The 15751-nt window shown below is 38.7% G+C and overlaps 1 pseudogene; it reads left to right on the plus strand.

Moving 5' to 3' along the window:
- Positions 1 to 12560: 12560 nt before the first annotated feature.
- LOC131654070 (uncharacterized) lies at positions 12561 to 15444 on the plus strand (annotated as a pseudogene).
- The last annotated feature ends 307 nt before the right edge of the window (positions 15445 to 15751 follow it).

Below are 15751 nucleotides of genomic sequence, written 5' to 3' on the forward strand. Positions count from 1 at the left end.
TTGGAATACTATAAACTATTACGACAGACCAAGGATCAGTTTCTACTGGTTGAAAAGTACAAGAATTCACTAACGAAATGGGATTCAAACTGTGGACATGTACACCTTATTATGCCCAGGAAAATGGCCAGGTCAAAGCAACAAATAAGGTAGTAATTGGTTTAATCAAGAAACATGTTGGGGAAAAGCCAAGGAATTGGCATAAGACATTGGACCATATCCTATGAGCATGTCAAACGTCCCCTAAACAAGCTATAAATGCTACACCATTTCGACTAACATATGGTTATGATGCAGTGTTGCGAGTCGAAATCTACCTACACTCAACGAGCATTTAAAGACAACATAAGATCCCATTTGAAAATTATTGGAATATGATATTGGATGAATTAGTTTATTTGGACAAAGAAAGATTAAATGCCTTAGAATTATTGAGAAGACTGCAAAAAGAGGGTGGAAAAATCTTATAACAAGAAGGTTGAACTTAAGTCATTTTCGACAGATGATTTAGTTTGGAAAGTCATTCTGCCCATGGATAGAATGGATAGAACTTTTGGTAAATTGTCTCCTAAATAGGAAGGCCCTTTCCAAGTTATCCAAGTTTTTTCTAATGGTGCATACGAAATTGAAGAGTTACACGAAGATAAGAGAATCTTGAAAGTGAACGGAAAATATTTGAAAAAAATATAGGCCTACACTCCAAGAAGTAAAAGTATTGCAAGAATAATATGCACAAAATGATCGAAGCCAACATGGTAAATAAGGAAATAAAATTTTCCAAAATGACTTAAGTCATTACATATGGGCCTCGAAGGATTATAATTCAGCATGTCAAAAGAAAAGAACAAAAATACTTAAAGAGATACAAATTCAAATGGGAATTCAAAAAGGGAGCGAAGCCTTCATCTTGTTATACTTCGACTTTTGGAGCATCAAGCGTTGCACATAGACTTGAAGGAAGTGAGCTTATCAATTTCCTTGCCTAAGGCCTAAGCCTTTTCGACGTGTTCCATCCCAACTTCAACCTCTTTGCTCAAGGCGTTCTGGTCGAACTATTGGAGCTCATTTTTACGCTTTTTAGCTTGTGATATCTTGGTCTGGAGCTCTTTGATATGTGTTTCCCAAGTTGAGATGATCTGGTCATATGCTTCGATCTCATTTTTTTCCGTTACCCTTCTCTAATTCAGCCACTTTGGAATTGGACTTTGTGGCTGCTTCCCATGCAGCAATTTGAGATTCTGACTTGGTAAGGATCATTGGCGAAGCATCCTTGACCCGATTGATGTCAGTAATAACATGATTAATCATTAGCCCCAATTGGATGATCACTTTATAAACTTCAAGGGAGGTATCCAATACTTCCGCTTGCTTCAGTAGATCTTTGAGGGTAAAGATGACAGAAACATCCCTCTTGAGGGGTAGAAAGAGGTCGACATTGAAGGCCTTTGCTTTGATTTTCTGGAGAAGAATGTCACCAGGCTCGCTTGAAGCTTTTTCTCCTGATACTGTTGAAACGCTAGCACTTTTCTCAGAGGAGATCTCTCTAGCACTGATTATAGCTTTCAAGTAATCCAGAGGTTTGTTTCGTTTTAAAGCTTCGAGTTCATCTAGAGACAAGTCTGTAACGGTCCTAGTCGAAGTATTCTTACCCTCAGGGGCATCATCAGAGTTGACTGGATCAGGTGTTGGCCTTTTCTCAAAATCGCCCCCTACTCATTACCATCATTGTCATCAAGATTCTCGTTGTTGAGATCATCCATTTTGATATCTTCTTGATAATTAAACAAGGTGGCATCCTCTTCCGCTTTGTTTTCTTCTTTGACATCCCAACCGTCATTGGTTGGCTCATCAAGTTTAGGAGAACCATCTTCAGACAGATTATCAGCATCCTGCATCTCAGTCTCGTGCATCTGGTTTTCTTCGACTAGCTTGTTAATTTCATCCATGGATCATTTGTTTGAACTTTTTGAAAATGAGGTTGGTCGAGTAGTAGCAGCATTAGTGTGAGCGGTAGGATCACTGCTAGTCAGAGGAACTTGTTGGGCAACCTGTTCGACAATAGTTTCTTTAGAGGTTTTCACTGCATCCTGAAAAATAATGAAACACATTGTATATAAATTGAAGATAAAGGAAGTAATGATATAAATGATGGTGAGAAATGGTTACCGTTGGGTCTTTAATTCCAGGACTGGAGTTCCCATTGTCAGTTGGTTCGATGATTTGCAGAGGAGTGGGGTCAATCTTAATGACCACCTATGGATTTTTCTTCATCACCTTAGCCTTGGTGACCTTCAAGGTGGGCTGAGGTAGAACCTCAATAATTTTCTGTTGTTTCTTAACCTTCCTCGGAGGCTTGGAAGTGTCTGGTGAGAGATCACCATCAGAGCATGAAAGTTCAACTTCTTGAGTTGGTTGTTTTCTTTTCTTGGGAGTTGGTGGTGGTTTCTTGCTGGACTGAAGATCAATAAGTCGAAATGTTAAGAGGATAACATAAAGCTAAACGTAAAGAGGAATGTGTAAAACAGACCTTAGTTGTGGCGGGCTTCTTGACTTCTTCGGTCTTTAACTCAACAAAATTTTTTACGGAAGATGTCTTCTTAGGAATTTTTACAACTGCAAGAAAGAAATAAGATAGTTATCACATGAATAAAAAGTATAAATTTAAAGGAAGAGTCTAGTCGACGAACCTCTTATTCCACACCTTCAAGTATCGGAGAAAGCACGCGAACATGTTCTAGGCCAATATGAAAGTGGCCTTTGAAACTAACTAAGGTGTGTTTAGTCGAAACCACCCGCTGAGCACGTTTTTTTTGACTCCTCACAAAGATTCTTCACAAAATCCCCGCAGACGAACCAGTCTGGGAATAGAGGGCTTTGAACCACACCAAAGTCAGCTGTTGGCAGTCGAGGGAATTTTGTAGTATACATGTTAAAAGTTGTTTCATAGTGTTGTTCATGTTTAATGTACAAAGGCATTTTTAACATTTCTATCTTTTTGGTAAAATTTTCCTTCAAAACGTTTGCGGCTTCGCGGATGGTTTGACTTAAATCATCAGGCCTATAAGCAGTTTCAAAGTATTTTTAGAATGCTTGGATCTCCTTGATGTGAGTCGACGTACCTTTCTATATTTTTGCATGCACAAAAGCAAAAGCTTTGGTAAGATGTTGAGCAAGTGCAACAACATCTAAGAATTCTCCGCAATAATATTCTCGCCACCAGATATCCAATTGGATGATCACTTTATAAACTTCAAGGGAGGTATCCAATACTTCTGCTTGCTTCAGTAGATCTTTGAGGGTAAAGATGATAGAAACATCCCTCTTGAGGGGTAGAAAGAGGTCGACATTGAAGGCCTTTGCTTTGATTTTTTGGAGAAGAATGTCACCAGGCTCGCTTGAAGCTTTTTCTCCTGATACTGTTGAAACGCTAGCACTTTTCTCAGAGGAGATCTCTCTAGCACTGATTATAGCTTTCAAGTAATCCAGAGGTTTGTTTCGTTTTAAAGCTTCGAGTTCATCTAGAGACAAGTCTGCAACGGTCCCAGTCGAAGTATTCTTACCCTCAGGGGCATCATCAGAGTTGACTGGATCAGGTGTTGGCCTTTTCTCAAAATCGCCCCCTACTCATTACCATCATTGTCATCAAGATTCTCGTTGTTGAGATCATCCATTTTGATATCTTCTTGATAATTAAACAAGGTGGCATCCTCTTCCGCTTTGTTTTCTTCTTTGACATCCCAACCGTCATTGGTTGGCTCATCAAGTTTAGGAGAACCATCTTCAGACAGATTATCAGCATCCTGCATCTCAGTCTCGTGCATCTGGTTTTCTTCGACTAGCTTGTTAATTTCATCCATGGATCATTTGTTTGAACTTTTTGAAAATGAGGTTGGTCGAGTAGTAGCAGCATTAGTGTGAGCGGTAGGATCACTGCTAGTCAGAGGAACTTGTTGGGCAACCTGTTCGACAATAGTTTCTTTAGAGGTTTTCACTGCATCCTGAAAAATAATGAAACACATTGTATATAAATTGAAGATAAAGGAAGTAATGATATAAATGATGGTGAGAAATGGTTACCGTTGGGTCTTTAATTCCAGGACTGGAGTTCCCATTGTCAGTTGGTTCGATGATTTGCAGAGGAGTGGGGTCAATCTTAATGACCACCTATGGATTTTTCTTCATCACCTTAGCCTTGGTGACCTTCAAGGTGGGCTGAGGTAGAACCTCAATAATTTTCTGTTGTTTCTTAACCTTCCTCGGAGGCTTGGAAGTGTCTGGTGAGAGATCACCATCAGAGCATGAAAGTTCAACTTCTTGAGTTGGTTGTTTTCTTTTCTTGGGAGTTGGTGGTGGTTTCTTGCTGGACTGAAGATCAATAAGTCGAAATGTTAAGAGGATAACATAAAGCTAAACGTAAAGAGGAATGTGTAAAACAGACCTTAGTTGTGGCGGGCTTCTTGACTTCTTCGGTCTTTAACTCAACAAAATTTTTTACGGAAGATGTCTTCTTAGGAATTTTTACAACTGCAAGAAAGAAATAAGATAGTTATCACATGAATAAAAAGTATAAATTTAAAGGAAGAGTCTAGTCGACGAACCTCTTATTCCACACCTTCAAGTATCGGAGAAAGCACGCGAACATGTTCTAGGCTAATATGAAAGTGGCCTTTGAAACTAACTAAGGTGTGTTTAGTCGAAACCACCCGCTGAGCACGTTTTTTTTGACTCCTCACAAAGATTCTTCACAAAATCCCCGCAGACGAACCAGTCTGGGAATAGAGGGCTTTGAACCACACCAAAGTCAGCTGTTGGCAGTCGAGGGAATTTTGTAGTATACATGTTAAAAGTTGTTTCATAGCGTTGTTCATGTTTAATGTACAAAGGCATTTTTAACATTTCTATCTTTTTGGTAAAATTTTCCTTCAAAACGTTTGCGGCTTCGCGGATGGTTTGACTTAAATCATCAGGCCTATAAGCAGTTTCAAAGTATTTTTAGAATGCTTGGATCTCCTTGATGTGAGTCGACGTACCTTTCTATATTTTTGCATGCACAAAAGCAAAAGCTTTGGTAAGATGTTGAGCAAGTGCAACAACATCTAAGAATTCTCCGCAATAATATTCTCGCCACCAGATATCCAATTGGATGATCACTTTATAAACTTCAAGGGAGGTATCCAATACTTCTGCTTGCTTCAGTAGATCTTTGAGGGTAAAGATGATAGAAACATCCCTCTTGAGGGGTAGAAAGAGGTCGACATTGAAGGCCTTTGCTTTGATTTTTTGGAGAAGAATGTCACCAGGCTCGCTTGAAGCTTTTTCTCCTGATACTGTTGAAACGCTAGCACTTTTCTCAGAGGAGATCTCTCTAGCACTGATTATAGCTTTCAAGTAATCCAGAGGTTTGTTTCGTTTTAAAGCTTCGAGTTCATCTAGAGACAAGTCTGCAACGGTCCCAGTCGAAGTATTCTTACCCTCAGGGGCATCATCAGAGTTGACTGGATCAGGTGTTGGCCTTTTCTCAAAATCGCCCCCTACTCATTACCATCATTGTCATCAAGATTCTCGTTGTTGAGATCATCCATTTTGATATCTTCTTGATAATTAAACAAGGTGGCATCCTCTTCCGCTTTGTTTTCTTCTTTGACATCCCAACCGTCATTGGTTGGCTCATCAAGTTTAGGAGAACCATCTTCAGACAGATTATCAGCATCCTGCATCTCAGTCTCGTGCATCTGGTTTTCTTCGACTAGCTTGTTAATTTCATCCATGGATCATTTGTTTGAACTTTTTGAAAATGAGGTTGGTCGAGTAGTAGCAGCATTAGTGTGAGCGGTAGGATCACTGCTAGTCAGAGGAACTTGTTGGGCAACCTGTTCGACAATAGTTTCTTTAGAGGTTTTCACTGCATCCTGAAAAATAATGAAACACATTGTATATAAATTGAAGATAAAGGAAGTAATGATATAAATGATGGTGAGAAATGGTTACCGTTGGGTCTTTAATTCCAGGACTGGAGTTCCCATTGTCAGTTGGTTCGATGATTTGCAGAGGAGTGGGGTCAATCTTAATGACCACCTATGGATTTTTCTTCATCACCTTAGCCTTGGTGACCTTCAAGGTGGGCTGAGGTAGAACCTCAATAATTTTCTGTTGTTTCTTAACCTTCCTCGGAGGCTTGGAAGTGTCTGGTGAGAGATCACCATCAGAGCATGAAAGTTCAACTTCTTGAGTTGGTTGTTTTCTTTTCTTGGGAGTTGGTGGTGGTTTCTTGCTGGACTGAAGATCAATAAGTCGAAATGTTAAGAGGATAACATAAAGCTAAACGTAAAGAGGAATGTGTAAAACAGACCTTAGTTGTGGCGGGCTTCTTGACTTCTTCGGTCTTTAACTCAACAAAATTTTTTACGGAAGATGTCTTCTTAGGAATTTTTACAACTGCAAGAAAGAAATAAGATAGTTATCACATGAATAAAAAGTATAAATTTAAAGGAAGAGTCTAGTCGACGAACCTCTTATTCCACACCTTCAAGTATCGGAGAAAGCACGCGAACATGTTCTAGGCCAATATGAAAGTGGCCTTTGAAACTAACTAAGGTGTGTTTAGTCGAAACCACCCGCTGAGCACGTTTTTTTTGACTCCTCACAAAGATTCTTCACAAAATCCCCGCAGACGAACCAGTCTGGGAATAGAGGGCTTTGAACCACACCAAAGTCAGCTGTTGGCAGTCGAGGGAATTTTGTAGTATACATGTTAAAAGTTGTTTCATAGTGTTGTTCATGTTTAATGTACAAAGGCATTTTTAACATTTCTATCTTTTTGGTAAAATTTTCCTTCAAAACGTTTGCGGCTTCGCGGATGGTTTGACTTAAATCATCAGGCCTATAAGCAGTTTCAAAGTATTTTTAGAATGCTTGGATCTCCTTGATGTGAGTCGACGTACCTTTCTATATTTTTGCATGCACAAAAGCAAAAGCTTTGGTAAGATGTTGAGCAAGTGCAACAACATCTAAGAATTCTCCGCAATAATATTCTCGCCACCAGATATCCAATTGGATGATCACTTTATAAACTTCAAGGGAGGTATCCAATACTTCTGCTTGCTTCAGTAGATCTTTGAGGGTAAAGATGATAGAAACATCCCTCTTGAGGGGTAGAAAGAGGTCGACATTGAAGGCCTTTGCTTTGATTTTTTGGAGAAGAATGTCACCAGGCTCGCTTGAAGCTTTTTCTCCTGATACTGTTGAAACGCTAGCACTTTTCTCAGAGGAGATCTCTCTAGCACTGATTATAGCTTTCAAGTAATCCAGAGGTTTGTTTCGTTTTAAAGCTTCGAGTTCATCTAGAGACAAGTCTGCAACGGTCCCAGTCGAAGTATTCTTACCCTCAGGGGCATCATCAGAGTTGACTGGATCAGGTGTTGGCCTTTTCTCAAAATCGCCCCCTACTCATTACCATCATTGTCATCAAGATTCTCGTTGTTGAGATCATCCATTTTGATATCTTCTTGATAATTAAACAAGGTGGCATCCTCTTCCGCTTTGTTTTCTTCTTTGACATCCCAACCGTCATTGGTTGGCTCATCAAGTTTAGGAGAACCATCTTCAGACAGATTATCAGCATCCTGCATCTCAGTCTCGTGCATCTGGTTTTCTTCGACTAGCTTGTTAATTTCATCCATGGATCATTTGTTTGAACTTTTTGAAAATGAGGTTGGTCGAGTAGTAGCAGCATTAGTGTGAGCGGTAGGATCACTGCTAGTCAGAGGAACTTGTTGGGCAACCTGTTCGACAATAGTTTCTTTAGAGGTTTTCACTGCATCCTGAAAAATAATGAAACACATTGTATATAAATTGAAGATAAAGGAAGTAATGATATAAATGATGGTGAGAAATGGTTACCGTTGGGTCTTTAATTCCAGGACTGGAGTTCCCATTGTCAGTTGGTTCGATGATTTGCAGAGGAGTGGGGTCAATCTTAATGACCACCTATGGATTTTTCTTCATCACCTTAGCCTTGGTGACCTTCAAGGTGGGCTGAGGTAGAACCTCAATAATTTTCTGTTGTTTCTTAACCTTCCTCGGAGGCTTGGAAGTGTCTGGTGAGAGATCACCATCAGAGCATGAAAGTTCAACTTCTTGAGTTGGTTGTTTTCTTTTCTTAGGAGTTGGTGGTGGTTTCTTGCTGGACTGAAGATCAATAAGTCGAAATGTTAAGAGGATAACATAAAGCTAAACGTAAAGAGGAATGTGTAAAACAGACCTTAGTTGTGGCGGGCTTCTTGACTTCTTCGGTCTTTAACTCAACAAAATTTTTTACGGAAGATGTCTTCTTAGGAATTTTTACAACTGCAAGAAAGAAATAAGATAGTTATCACATGAATAAAAAGTATAAATTTAAAGGAAGAGTCTAGTCGACGAACCTCTTATTCCACACCTTCAAGTATCGGAGAAAGCACGCGAACATGTTCTAGGCCAATATGAAAGTGGCCTTTGAAACTAACTAAGGTGTGTTTAGTCGAAACCACCCGCTGAGCACGTTTTTTTTGACTCCTCACAAAGATTCTTCACAAAATCCCCGCAGACGAACCAGTCTGGGAATAGAGGGCTTTGAACCACACCAAAGTCAGCTGTTGGCAGTCGAGGGAATTTTGTAGTATACATGTTAAAAGTTGTTTCATAGCGTTGTTCATGTTTAATGTACAAAGGCATTTTTAACATTTCTATCTTTTTGGTAAAATTTTCCTTCAAAACGTTTGCGGCTTCGCGGATGGTTTGACTTAAATCATCAGGCCTATAAGCAGTTTCAAAGTATTTTTAGAATGCTTGGATCTCCTTGATGTGAGTCGACGTACCTTTCTATATTTTTGCATGCACAAAAGCAAAAGCTTTGGTAAGATGTTGAGCAAGTGCAACAACATCTAAGAATTCTCCGCAATAATATTCTCGCCACCAGATATCCAATTGGATGATCACTTTATAAACTTCAAGGGAGGTATCCAATACTTCTGCTTGCTTCAGTAGATCTTTGAGGGTAAAGATGATAGAAACATCCCTCTTGAGGGGTAGAAAGAGGTCGACATTGAAGGCCTTTGCTTTGATTTTTTGGAGAAGAATGTCACCAGGCTCGCTTGAAGCTTTTTCTCCTGATACTGTTGAAACGCTAGCACTTTTCTCAGAGGAGATCTCTCTAGCACTGATTATAGCTTTCAAGTAATCCAGAGGTTTGTTTCGTTTTAAAGCTTCGAGTTCATCTAGAGACAAGTCTGCAACGGTCCCAGTCGAAGTATTCTTACCCTCAGGGGCATCATCAGAGTTGACTGGATCAGGTGTTGGCCTTTTCTCAAAATCGCCCCCTACTCATTACCATCATTGTCATCAAGATTCTCGTTGTTGAGATCATCCATTTTGATATCTTCTTGATAATTAAACAAGGTGGCATCCTCTTCCGCTTTGTTTTCTTCTTTGACATCCCAACCGTCATTGGTTGGCTCATCAAGTTTAGGAGAACCATCTTCAGACAGATTATCAGCATCCTGCATCTCAGTCTCGTGCATCTGGTTTTCTTCGACTAGCTTGTTAATTTCATCCATGGATCATTTGTTTGAACTTTTTGAAAATGAGGTTGGTCGAGTAGTAGCAGCATTAGTGTGAGCGGTAGGATCACTGCTAGTCAGAGGAACTTGTTGGGCAACCTGTTCGACAATAGTTTCTTTAGAGGTTTTCACTGCATCCTGAAAAATAATGAAACACATTGTATATAAATTGAAGATAAAGGAAGTAATGATATAAATGATGGTGAGAAATGGTTACCGTTGGGTCTTTAATTCCAGGACTGGAGTTCCCATTGTCAGTTGGTTCGATGATTTGCAGAGGAGTGGGGTCAATCTTAATGACCACCTATGGATTTTTCTTCATCACCTTAGCCTTGGTGACCTTCAAGGTGGGCTGAGGTAGAACCTCAATAATTTTCTGTTGTTTCTTAACCTTCCTCGGAGGCTTGGAAGTGTCTGGTGAGAGATCACCATCAGAGCATGAAAGTTCAACTTCTTGAGTTGGTTGTTTTCTTTTCTTGGGAGTTGGTGGTGGTTTCTTGCTGGACTGAAGATCAATAAGTCGAAATGTTAAGAGGACAACATAAAGCTAAACGTAAAGAGGAATGTGTAAAACAGACCTTAGTTGTGGCGGGCTTCTTGACTTCTTCGGTCTTTACCTCAACAAAATTTTTTACGGAAGATGTCTTCTTAGGAATTTTTACAACTGCAAGAAAGAAATAAGACAGTTATCACATGAATAAAAAGTATAAATTTAAAGGAAGAGTCTAGTCGACGAACCTCTTATTCCACACCTTCAAGTATCGGAGAAAGCACGCGAACATGTTCTAGGCCAATATGAAAGTGGCCTTTGAAACTAACTAAGGTGTGTTTAGTCGAAACCACCCGCTGAGCACGTTTTTTTTTACTCCTCACAAAGATTCTTCACAAAATCCCCGCAGACGAACCAGTCTGGGAATAGAGGGCTTTGAACCACACCAAAGTCAGCTGTTGGCAGTCGAGGGAATTTTGTAGTATACATGTTAAAAGTTGTTTCATAGCGTTGTTCATGTTTAATGTACAAATGCATTTTTAACATTTCTATCTTTTTGGTAAATTTTTCCTTCAAAACGTTTGCGGCTTCGCGGATGGTTTGACTTAAATCATCAGGCCTATAAGTAGTTTCAAAGTATTTTTAGAATGCTTGGATCTCCTTGATGTGAGTCGACGTACCTTTCTATATTTTTGCATGCACAAAAGCAAAAGCTTTGGTAAGATGTTGAGCAAGTGCAACAACATCTAAGAATTCTCCGCAATAATATTCTCGCCACCAGATATCGAATTCGTGAGTGCAGAGGAAATATGGATTAAAAGCCACAGGAACAAGTTTGGTTCGACCAAAATATTTAGAAAGAATTTATCACTTTGTTCCTTTATATGAATCATGTTGAAGAGGAGGAGAGCACCTTTCTTGGTGAAGAGAGGTTTGGTTAATATCTGGATAAGGCCAAACTTTCAAGCTACAAGATTGGGCTGATAGCTCAACAAGTTGATTTGATTCTTCGACAGACGAAGTCTGAGCGGTATCACTCTAGGGGTAAAGAATGATTCCCAGATGGCATTAGACTCCGCTGCTTGACTTTTAGATGGAGCAGGGAATATCCTTGTAAACCACTCAGGCTCAATCTGCCTAGTGGCGAAGGGAGGCATGGAAGGGGTGAAGCTATATCGCTTCGCAAACACCATCACAAAATTTATGAAATTCTGTTGGAGGTTGCACCCTTATTCACTTGGTGTTAGTTAGGCCAGACGGATTCCTTTGACTTTTCTATTCTTGATTTCTTCATAATCTACGTCGACAGTGTTAAGATACAGTAGAGAAGCTTAGAAAGAAGCATTCCGCCATAATTGAAGCAACCAAAAGGGACTAGCGAGCAGCAGACTCCCTTTCTTCTTGGGTTTTTTAAGATCAATAACTCCTCCGCCAAGGGATTCATAAAGTTGAGCTAAAATCATTTCACTTAGGTAAATTTGGTGCCCAACATGAATTTGATTCTCTATGATGATGTACTTCTTCGCTACTTGAATAGATCTTGAGCCGAAGACACAGCGGCATGGCCAGAGAGTGAGAACTACAATATGTTCTTAATTTGACACTTCATCAGATTGCTTGTCATGATAGTATTCGATGTGGGAGCTATAGACTGCCCTGGAGACATCGATGCCAATAGTGTTTTCAGCCTCGAAAAGGGTTAGAGTCATAATTCCACAAGGAAGATGGAAGGTATGATGGGTGTTATCCCAGAAATATAGGGAAGCAACTAGCATGCTTGAGCAATAAGTATGTCATATCTTCTACAATTCGATTAGGTCGAAGATACCCATGTATTTCCTAACTTAGGATTTTTTCTTTTCTACATTGGCTAACCAGGCTAAGTAATCTGTAGAATCCTTAAACAAAGGGGCAGATCTAAAACCATAAACCCATTATTCATATAGTCTAAATTGATAGGCTCACCCGTCGAAGGATAACCTTGCTGATCAGAGTGAGGGTTTTTCTCAGTATGAACCTCATCCTTTGACCTAGGTTTTCTAACATTGGATATGGGTTTGTACCTATCATAAGTTAGGAAAAATTGCATAAGTTTCCCAGGGTCAGCTATTGGGTCAGCTATAGGTCCTAACATGGCATAATATTTTGCAGAAATAGATACGGGAAGTAATACCTGAGAATTGTAGAATCTCAGTTGTTCTTCAATAAAAAGTTCAGGGACATATTGTTGGTTTCCAACAAATTAAGGCCCCCGAATTTTGTGGACGAGGGGTAGGCCGGAAGATTTTTTGGTTTATTGAGTTTTATTGGAATCTTTGCTAGTTGTGGTAGAAGACGTCATTGATGATAGTGGAGGTTGTTCGAAGCGCTGAAGGAGATGAAGATTAGAGAGAAAAGGTTGCATGAATTTGGAGAGAAAGAGAGAGAGAGAGAGAGAGAGAGAGAGAGAGAGAGAGAGAGAGAGAGAAGCGTTTGAAATGGTGAAGAAAACTATTTATAAGCGTAGGAGTGGAACCGTTTCTGTCAAGTGCTTTGAAAATGGGTTGACGAATGGGACGCGTGTAGGTCTGATAATTTGTGGCATGGTTGTCAAGATCTATAGTAAGATCATGAGATCTTAAGATCTTACGAGTTCCAATAGGGTTTCCGCGGCGGATCGCAGCTAGGATCGTAGGAGGAGGCGGAGCGGCTGGAGCACCGTGTAAGATCGTGAAAGCGTGGAATATTAGATATATTGTGAACCGCTTCGTTTAGCTTGGACCAATTCGACCCGGTTTAACCTGACCTGGTCCAAATTGATAGTAACCCATTCAGCTTAAATTTCAACCGTATTTCAGCCGTATTGTGAATTAATAACCAAAATCGATTCCTTTCTCCATTGCTATTTTTTTAGAATGTTGGGGTTGTCAGTTATGGAAAATATCAGTCCATTAATTGATTTAATCATTCCTTTTATTCCCTTCTTCAATTCTTTCTATATATTATTTTCATTCCTTATTCATCTCTCATCAATCTCACGATTTATTCTCTTCTTTATTCGATTCTATTTTACAGTTTCTACCTCTCTTTTTTTTCATATCTTCCATTCCAGTTCATGCTTCCTCATCTGTACCACCAAAACCTCAAAAAAATGCTTCTGGAAGAAGAACTGACATTGCTTGGAAGCGTGGTGTATATGTGGATGGAGGGGCAAGAAAAATCAAATGTAACTACTGTTCAAAGGTAGTTATCGGAGGAGTGTACCGACTGAAACATCATTTGGCTGGTACATATATAAATGTTAAGGCATGTAAGTCTGCACCTGATGATGTTAGAGTCCAAATGTGGGAGATTTTAAAATCTTCGCAAAATAATTTACGTAAAAAAATAGTAGAGGATGCAGATGAACTAGTAACCGGAAAGAGGCCAGTGGAGGATGATGGTAATGCTACGCCGAAAAAACTTTTTCAAGAAGGGAGGGAGTGCTCAATCCACCATCAATTCCATTTTCAAAAAGAATTTTAGAGAAGAAGCATGTCTTGAAATTACTTCATTCTTCTAAAACAATGCCATAGCTTTTAATGTGGCAAAATGTGAAGAATTTTAAAAAATGTTTGAGTTGGTTTCAAGACATGGTCTTGGATTCAAGGCACCTTCATATCATGAAATTAGAACAAAGTACTTGAATTATAAAATGGAGGAGACAAAGAAAGTCATTGAAGAACACAAGCTTATTTGGGAGAAAAACGGATGCACTATTATGAGTGATGGGTGGACAGAAAAAAGAAGAAGAATTTTAAATTTCTTACTGAACAGCCCTAAAGGTACGGTTTTTTAAAAGTCTATTGATGCTTCACACATTACAAAAACTGCTGATGCAATTTCTAAGATGATTGATGACATTGTGGAAGATGTGGGAGAAAAGAATGTTGTACAAATTGTCAATGACAATGCTGCTAACTACAAAGCAGCTGGTACAATGCTAATGAAAAAGCGAAAGAATCTTTACTAGACACCGTGTGCGGCCCATTCCATTGATCTCATGTTAGAGGATTTTGAGAAAAAAATATTAGTTCACAATGAAATAATTTCAAAAGGTAAAAAAATCACTCAATTCATTTATTCAAAGCCTTCCCTTATTTATTTGTTCCAAATTCATACGAAAGGAAAGGATTTGGTGAGACCCGCGGTTACTCGATTTGCGACATCTTATTTAACTTTGGGGTGTCTCATGGAGAATAAAGGAGGATTTATAAGTATGTTCAAATCTCATGAATGGACGGTAACCAAGTTTGCAAAAACAAGTGAAGGAAGTCAAGTTGAAGAAGTGGTTATGGATAAAGAGTTTTGGAAAAATATTGTTATCTGTTATAAGGGTGCTTATCCACTGATCAAAGTACTCCGTTTAATGGATTCTGATGAAATACCGGCAATGGGATTAATTTATGAGGCAATGGACCAAGCTAAAGAGAAAATTCAAGCTAGCTTCAATGGTGTTCAAAGAAGGTAATAATTAGTTTTCTAATTCTGTTCAAATCTGGCACTGTTTGTTTATTCAATTTTGTTCTCCGTCTTTTATCCTATTTTGTTCAAATCTGTTTATTATCATCCAATTCTGTTTTTATTAAATCTGTTTATTATTATCCAATTATGTTTTTATCCAATTATGTTTTTATCCAATTCTGTTACAACTTACAAGCCTCTAATATTTTTTATTTATTATTATTATTATTATCTAGTTACAAGCCTGTATGAGATATAATTGATAAAACGTGGGATAAGCAAATGCACAGGCCTTTGCATGCTGCATGTTACTATCTCAACTCGATTTTGCATTATAGATCTAGTTTTAAAGTTGACTATGAAGTGAAACGAGGGTTATATAATTGTATGGCAAGGATGATTGGAGATGTAGAAGAAATAAGTAAGGTTGATACCCAATTGGAAGATTTCAAGGGAAAGGCAAAGTTTTTGGGTAGTCCAATAGCATTGGCGGCGCTTAAAAATAAAACTCCGGCACAATGGTGCGAATCATATGGGGACGAGCATCCCGAGCTTCAAAGATTTGTGATTCGTGTCCTTAGCTTGAGTTGTAGCTCATCGGGATGTGAAAGAAATTGGAGTGCCTTTGAAATGGTCCATACGAAGAGAAGGAACTGTTTGAAACAAAAAACAATGAATGACGTTGTGTTTGTAATGACGAATTCAAAGTTGGCTAAGAAGAAAAAAGCAAGGAAGGCGGTACATTATAGCATTGATGAGATTGAATCGAATGAAGAGTGGGTCATTATGGGCAATGATCAAGGCTCGTTAGATGATGATATTTTATATTTCACAATTGAAGAAGGAGATTTGGAAGTTGTCAATCAAAATGATGGATAGAATGGAATTGTCAATCAAGGTGATTTGGAGGTAAACAACCTTGAAAATGAAGATGATGGAGTTGATGCAGATGAAGATTATGGAGGACTTAATCAAAATGTCTTGAATGATTTGTAAAATTAGTTTATGTTATGTTTGTTTGGAATTTTGGATTTATGTTAAATGTTATGTTTGTTTGGAATTATGGAATTATGTTAAATTAGTTTATGTTATGTTTTAAATTTTGGAATTATGTTAATGATTATTATTTTTTAGTTATTTTTATAATTTTGTTGATTTTGTGGGATCTTACGATCCGATTCACGAT

Source organism: Vicia villosa, linkage group LG1 (assembly GCF_029867415.1).
Source record: "Vicia villosa cultivar HV-30 ecotype Madison, WI linkage group LG1, Vvil1.0, whole genome shotgun sequence".
Taxonomy (NCBI): Eukaryota; Viridiplantae; Streptophyta; class Magnoliopsida; order Fabales; family Fabaceae; genus Vicia; species Vicia villosa.